This window comes from Silene latifolia, unplaced genomic scaffold (genome assembly GCF_048544455.1).
Source record: "Silene latifolia isolate original U9 population unplaced genomic scaffold, ASM4854445v1 scaffold_389, whole genome shotgun sequence".
Classification (NCBI taxonomy): Eukaryota; Viridiplantae; Streptophyta; class Magnoliopsida; order Caryophyllales; family Caryophyllaceae; genus Silene; species Silene latifolia.
This window is the reverse complement of record NW_027413315.1, coordinates 79,089-87,580: the sequence shown is the minus strand read 5'-3', so window position 1 is coordinate 87,580 and position 8,492 is coordinate 79,089. Positions and strand designations below refer to the sequence as shown.

At 33.3% G+C, this 8,492-nt stretch overlaps 1 non-coding gene across 1 annotated transcript; it reads left to right on the top strand.

Moving 5' to 3' along the window:
* The first annotated feature begins 1,876 nt into the window (after nucleotides 1–1,876).
* Nucleotides 1,877–1,983, top strand: LOC141639433 (small nucleolar RNA R71). The gene has a single exon (XR_012542526.1). It is a non-coding gene; the product is annotated as a small nucleolar RNA R71 (small nucleolar RNA).
* The last annotated feature ends 6,509 nt before the right edge of the window (nucleotides 1,984–8,492 follow it).

The window sequence follows — 8,492 nt, the reverse complement described above, 5'->3', positions numbered from 1 at the left end:
TTTCTTGTCTTGGCCAATGAGGCCATCTTCTTCATTGCTTGGCTTTGGTGAGCTTTTCAAGCTCTCTTTGTTACAATTTCCTTGCTCTTTGAATGGAGCATCATCGATTTTCTTCTTCTATTGGAATTCCGACTTCTTCCTATCATCCTTCTGGCTAAAATAATCAACCATAAAACATGGTTCATGCAAACGGGGAGCTCTCATGGTCTTATCAAGATTGAAAGTTATGCTCTCATCTCCCACTTCTAGAGTGAGCTCTCCATGCTTCACATCTATCACCGCACCCGCGGTGTGCAAGAAAAGTCTTCCTAGAATGATTGGAATGTTGGAGTCTTCTTCCATGTCAACAATGACAAAGTCCACCGGGATGAAAAATTTCCCAACTCTTACGGGAACATCTTCCCATATCCCTAATGGTGTCTTCGTCGATCTATCGGCCATTTAGAGTGTGATATTGGTGCATTTAAGCTCTTCCATCCCTAACCTTTTACTCACCGAGTACGGCATAACACTCACACTAGCCCTTAGATCACATAAGGCTTTGTTGATCGTGGTGTCGCCAATGGTACACGGTATTGAGAAGCTTCCCGGATCTTTAAGTTTTGGAGGTGAACTCCCTTGAAGTATTGCACTACTCACCTTAGTGAAGGCGATAGTCTCAAGCTTCCGGATCGACTTCTTCTTCGTAAGGATGTCTTTCATGTATTTTGCATAGGCCGGCACGTGATTGATTAATTCCGTGAAAGGAATCGAGACTTCCAAATTCTTCACAATCTCCATAAATTTTCCAAGTTGGTCATCAAATTTGGGCTTGGCTTGACGACTCGGAAAAGGAAGTCTAATCACAATGTGCTCCTTCTCCTTGGCCTTGTCTTCATTTTTATTTGAAAATTCTTCTTTTGATGGTTCTCCATCCTTGGGGTTTTGCACAATTTCTTCTTTGTCACTAGCTTCTACAACTTCATCCTCAACTTGCTTCTTTGGTGCTTCATACCTTGTACCGCTCCTCAAGTGAATGACACTAACCGTTTCATGTCTTGGGGGATTACTTTGAGGTGGTAATTGCCCATTTTGTCTTTGTGAGCTTGAAGATGCTAGTTGAGTCAATTGGGTTTCCAACATTTTGGTGTGGGCTAGAATGTTGTTGATGGTGATTTCCTTTGCTTGACTATCCTTTTGCATTTGAGTGAAAAACTCTTGTTGATTCTTTTGCATTTGGAGGACCGCTTTTTGAACATCAAATCCTTGGTCATTTTGTTGATTGTATGGGGTTTAATTTTGGTAACCTTGGTTTTGGTTGTAAAAGGGTCTTTGATTTTGGTTTCTCATGGGAGGTGGGGTGTATGTTGGTTGAGTATTTTGAACATTTTGGCTTTTGTATGAGAGATTAGGGGGGAATTTGGTGTTTTTATTGTAATAATTGGAGTAAGGGGTACCACTCTTGTATGCTTGAAAAGCATTCACTTGTTCATTTGTTCCCCTACATTCACTTTGGTCATGTCCCAAAGTTCCACAATTCTCACATATCCCATTTGGGATTGATGAAGATGTCGTCATGGCATTAACATGATGCTTTGGTGATTTTGAGGCTTCTTCAAGTCTAGCTATAGCTTTTTCAAACTTCAAATTGATGGTATCAATGTGAGCACTAAGTTGAGCACCCAATTGAGTAATAGAGTCCACTTCATGCTTTCCTCCTCTAGTAGCCTTGCGAGGTCTACTATATTGTGAGTTATGGACCGCCATTTCCTCAATCTTGTTCCAAGTTTGATTGTCATCAACTTTGGTCAACATACCATTTGATCCCATGTTGAGAATGTTTCTTGAGTCTTCATAAAGACCGTTCTAAAATTGTTGTACCAAGAACCACTCGCTAAGTCCATGATGAGGACATGAGCGACAAATTCCCTTGAATCGCTCCCAAACTTCATACAAAGATTCTTCATCTCTTTGCTTAAAGCCCGTAATTTGAGCTCTTAGCATGTTAGTCTTTTCCGGTGGATAGAACTTTTTGTAGAAAGGTAGAGCCAATTTCTTCCAAGAATCAATTCCGAGAGTAGCCTTATCAAGGCCTTTCAACCATTGTTTTGCGGTGCCAATTAGAGAAAAAGGAAATAAGACCCATCGAATTTGGTCTTGAGTTACACCGGTTTGAGAAATCGCATCACAATAGTCACAAAAAGTCTCCATATGAGAGTGAGGGTCTTCACTAGGCATCCCTCCAAATTGGCTTCTTTCGACTAATTGGATAAATGCGGATTTGACAATAAAATTTCCGGTTAAGTGTTGTGGTATGGGAGTACCAATAGGTAGGTTCTCCTTGGTTGGTACGGAATGTGATGAAAATTTAGGCATTGTGGGTTGATTTTGTGTTGGATTTTGTGTTGGGTTCTCCTCACCTTCTTTTGCAAAAGGGTTGAGGAACTCAATAGTGTTTGGTTGAATATCTACAACCTCACCAATACCTCTCAAAGTTCTCCTAGCAAGTCTTCTATTGTTTGTCAAAGTCCTTTCAATTTCGTGATCAATGGGTAACAAGTTACCTTGTGATCTTTTAGACATGCAAAATATCAAACAACTCGAAAATAATTAGAACAAACCTTGAGGAGTTTTACTTCTCCAAGGCAAAGAAAGACACAACTAATAAGAATATAAAAAAAAATCTAAATCCAGTTAACACCGTCCCCGGCAACGGCGCCATTTTTTGGTCGTGTTCCCTTTGGAGGGTTTAGTTTTCGGTACTTGTCGTTAGGAGCACCTAGACCAAAACACAATTTATAACTCCACAAACAACTCTACAATTAGTAAAGAGGCAAGTAAAGGCCGGATCCCAAGGGACGGGAATTGAGATGAGATTTTCTATTGCAACTAGTGGTGTCTAAGGGTGTCACAATTTGGGGTTTGAAGTAGAAGATCACTAAACTAAATAGCAATGAAAGTAAACAAGCAAGATGATTAAAAAGGGATGTAAACAATTGATAAAAGGCACTAGGGTGTCATGGGGTCATAGGGGATTCATGGGAATTGGTCATACAAACTTATTCTCAAATTATAAGCAAGCAATTATTGTTGTGATGGATCGAGTTTGTTTATATCTTACAATCCTAGGAAAGTTTGGGTCCCGGAGCCGAATCGATTAGATTGTACAACACCTACAAGTCGACTTAATCTTTCCTACTCAACTATATGCATGGTCTAATGAGACTCGAGTTGGTTTATGTCTTACAAGTCTCATTGAAAAGATAGGTGATGGGTAAAAAATGCAAGGATTCATAGGCTCCCATTTCATCAAACATAACATGTGCATAAGTTGAGATCACAACAAGCAAGCAAATAAACTATGAAAACATATTAATTTAAGCATGAATCATCCCCCATGTTGGTTTCCCCTAATTACCCATTAACCCTAGCTAAGGAAACTACTTACTCATTATCATGTTGAACATGCTAGCAAGGTTGTCAATCATACCAACAAAGTAAAACATGATGAATAAATGAAGATAATTAACAATAATTAAAAAGGTATTAAGAGAATTATACCTACTAATGATTCTAATAATAAAGCAAAGAATAATAGAAGTACTTGATGATTGATGGGAAGGTTGTCAATCTCCCAATAATAACCCAAATAATCTTCAATTACCCAAAACAAAGGATGAACAAGAGAGAGATTAAGAAAATGAAACTTGTATTAAGACTTGATTAAATGTTGATTACAAGATTAAAGAGAGATTTGATTGATATTAACTACACTAGAGATTGCTAGGAAGAACATGCTAATCTAATTAGATTAATGGGGTATTTATAGTGGGGATTAGTTACATAAATTAGGGTTTACTAAGGGCTTAAATGACGATTTAGTCCTTGAGGAATCGCCGGTCTCTAGGGAGACTCCGGTCTCCTTTTCGCCGGTCTTAGAAAAATATGCGCATCCTTCCTTGAAGCTTGTAGAAGACGAAATGGCTGACATACAATCCGAGCGTCCAGGGCACGGGACGGGCGGATTGTGGTGATTCTGGACGGGCGTCTAGCTGGGGAAGACGGGCGGATTGGGGGTGTTTTGGACGGGCGTCCACTGGGGGAAGACGCTCGGATTGTACCTCTTGGACGGGCGGCTTGTGGACAATCCGCTCGGATTGTCTTACAACTACTTTCTTTCTTCTTTTCTTCCTTTTTCTTCATGAAATCCTTGGAGATTTCCTCGGGGATGCAAGGATCTTTTCTTATCATTGCCCATCTACTATAGTATGTACAAAGGCCTTCTAATCTTGTCTTCTCTTTGATGTTTGGTCATTGAATTCAATCAATTTAGCTCTATTTTGCCATGAAAATGCAAGGTTTGCACTCCTTTCCTACCAAGGAAACAAAACCTCAAAGAATATGCAAAACAAAGGACTAAAGACAATAAATGACTCAAATATGCACTAAAAAGCATGGGAACAAGGCTAATTCGGAGACTAAATATGCTCTAATTATGGTCACATCAGAAATACTTTAGAAATTGAAAAGATCGAAAAGTAATTGAAAATTTAAAAGCGAGTCAACCCAACAAAAAATCACACACATAAACCATTCTGGAAAATAGGGAGAACAAAAATGAAATCAAACTAACACATAAATACACAATGATGAACAAACAACCAGATAAGCATCAGACTATGAACTCATCTTCCAGCGAGGAATTTGGAAAAAGCCATCATTAGACCTTCAATTGACAGCAAGGGACCTGAAAAAAATACCACAAAAAAAGAATTTAGTAAAAAATCAACAAGTTGTTGGAAATGAAACTTTTACGTCTCATATAAATAGTGGATGAGGAATTGAGAGGGAATATTGACAACTGCAAAGTGATGGGATAGGAATTAATTTAAGGAAATTTATGGGAGTATTGAATGATTTGTCAATAAAACCAAGTAACGGTTTAAATTGGAAGTTCATGAGAGTATTGAAGCTTTTTAATAAGAGTTATGAGTAGGATTAAAAGCAGCCGTTTCAAGCACACAAATTTACTCAAATTTATGAGAGCATTGTATAAATTTATCAATACAGAAAACTGATGAAAAATGCTCTCTTTGTAAGAAAACTCTATTATCTTGCCTCTCATATTTACACGTGCCAAATGATAGAGGCTCAATTTTACCCTTTTTATAGTATTTTATAGACTAGTTTTTGTTCCCGTGCAATGCACGAGACAGTAGAAAATTTTGATATTTTAGAATAAGATTTATTATTTTTATTGTCATTTTGGTGTGTTCTAAAAATCTTGACCCTATTTTTATCCGGTACAGAACGAAAAAGTGGACATCTAATTCTATTTCTTATTACGTAACATATTCTAGCGATAAGAGAACTAAATTAATGTAAACATGTAAAATCTTTAAACGAATGCATAGTAATTATTTTATCTACGAATTTTACATATTGTCTTTAATTAACTAGAGACGATACGAATAATACGTAGAAAGCGATATGTTAAAATACAACTTATTTTATCTTACTAATTAGGCTAAAATTACAGGTTTATTTTCTTAAATGCAATGAAGTTTGTTAAAATTATTTGACAAATACATTATAATTATTCGCAATTCGTCAGCTTTGAGACATTTTCGTTGTGAGTTTGATGGATTTCCAACATATTGGCAAAAATATTAGAGAATGACTTTTGTATATCCTTTACTTGGATGAAAGTATTCATATAACTTATCGACTCACTGGTGGTTCAAATAATATATCTATAGTCTATTTTCTACCTACATTTTTTGTAAGCTTGTTTTTCTAATTATTTGTGTCATTTGCTATATATGTGTATACATGTCACTAACATGTTATATAATGTGGTCTCAACTTTTTTTATGGGAATAAAAAACGGCGAATAAAAGTAAAAATATCATATATTTATTTTCCAAAGACATTATCAATAGAGATTTAAATATATGTGATTTAAATAACCATTTGAACTCGTAAGAACTCTTAGCTTTCTTAATTTATGAAAAAATGAAAATATACACAAATCAATACAACAAAAAATATTTCTCAAAGAAACATTGTGAGTGTTAGAAAAACATATTTGATGGAAACAAAAAAACTGATTTAAAGGCTTGAAAACATTCAAAATTCGAACAACGGATTCAAGAATAAACATTGGTTTCCAACCAATAACCATGGAAAATATTTCCTCTACATATGGCACTAATAAAAGGTCAAATTAACATTCTTTGCATCATACTTCAACAATTCCATTTAGACATTTGATTTATTACATGTTTGACAAAATACAAATAGAAGTGAAATGTTACACGAAAAGTTAAATTTAGCAAAAGAGTGAAAGAAAATCTAGTACAATTTACAAAATTTGCCAATTAATATTTCAAGGTTAGAATATATTATGTGCCACATATGAGAGATTCATACTACCATTTAAACTTGCATACACACCATGATAAAAGGGGAAAACCAACAAATATTCAAAAAAGAAAAGTTTAAAAAAAAAATTCATAACCATTAATTTCCAATTTTGAGTATGCATGTCATCCTCCTGCAATTTCAATACAAATACAAAAAAATAAGTAAATACTAAGATTCTAACTATTAACTCAAAATATAATAAGGATAAAAAGCGAAGTAATTCATTTAGTTCTCTATGTATACTACCAAATTTTTGAATGCAAATGAAAATTATGATTATTGTGATATTTATATAAGAAATTTTTTTCAATTAATTCTCGCATTAATTTCAACAATTTATTTGAGGTAAAAAGAAAGATTTTGTAAATATAAAGGAAGATTAAAAATTATGATAACATAAATACAAAGAATAATAATGGTGATGGAAAACAAAAAGGTCATCCTATTAAATAAAATAAATATAGGTTAAATAAATGTGATAATAAAAAATTTATATTACTTTTTTGGCTTGCAACTAACATTTTTTTTAAACTTTGTTGTACTTATAAGTATGTCACACATGATATTTCGAGATGACGTTTTAATGGCACAATAATTTTTTGTACTCGTGAGAGTCACAATATATTAATTGTGCTACGGTATTAAAGTACTTGAAGACATTATATGAAAATAAAATTTAAAGACATTATTTTTTAAACTCTCTCTATGTATTCAACCCATTTAAATTGAGAACTATATAGTACAAGAAGGGATAACGTTTATAAATGACGACAATATAAGAGTGATATAATTTATTTATTTTATTTGTCATATAATTTATCTAACAATAAAACCCCAAAATTTTAAAATTAGTATTTGATTTGATAATTATTTTTAGTTTTTTTTTAAATTGCCAAAATTTAATGTTTGTTGAGTTCTAGTGTTTAATGCAATAAATAGATTTAACTTTTTTTTTTTTAAATAATGGATGATGACGTGGCTTGATGAAATTCTAAAGATAAGGGAATGGTGAAATGTTAATGCTTTACTTTGTCTTTTTAGAATATTTATAGATAGACTATTTTTTGTGCCCGTGTAGTTTGGTATTCTAGTATTTGATACATTGTTTTAGTGTTATTTTGTTGCGTTCTGAAACCCTTTGGTCCTAATTTTATCGGCAAAGAAACAAAAGACTGGACATCTAATTTTATTACTAATGAAAAGAGAATTGAAAAATAATGTAAACATGTAAAATCTCTAAATGAATGGATAGAAAGCGTTTTGTTAAACTTAACTAGTTTTGTTGCCCGTGATAATTTACGGGACTATTTATGGTTTTCCGCTTATTTTACTATTTGATGTCATGTGTACAATGTACTCGATCTTGACATCTTGTGATGAAGTATGATTTATATGATAGTCTAGAACCTTGTTTTAGTTTTTGTTCTATTTTTGTATGTGTTAAGGTGCCGAACTTTAATTCTACTTTATCCTTGTAACTAAAGAGAGTTGAGACAATGCTCTTATGATGGAGATGGGAAAGTTAATATGTAGGCAATATTATTGGATATTCAAAAATTAAAAAGAGGGCAATAATTTTAGGATAAATTTTTGGAGAAAATAAACACTAAAATTGAGATACAACCATATATGGAGTAATACCTTGGAAAATTGAACTTTAAATCATTTACATGTATTATGATTTTATTTGCTTTAGTGATAAATAATCATAACTAAGGCCTTTAATAAAGGGTTATTTCATAACAATAATCCATCATATTGGTGGTCTGCAATAATAACTTCATTCTATCAATAATCCCAATTATCCAACTTAGGCACCATACCTTCTAGGATAGAGTACTAGAACAAAAACCAACATAATTGTACTTTGTATTTATTTTTTTCATTTTTTTTATCTTCCCCTTCATTCACAAAATCGTTTTCTTCCCTGTAATAAATAGTTGAAACTAATGCGAAGATTAATTGCAAAAAATTTCTTATATAATTTTTTTTAATAATCTTAATTTACAATTCCTTACCCAAATGTCATTATATCTATATTAAATTAATTGTGTGCATTAAAAATTTCATGAGTTAAAAAATTCCAA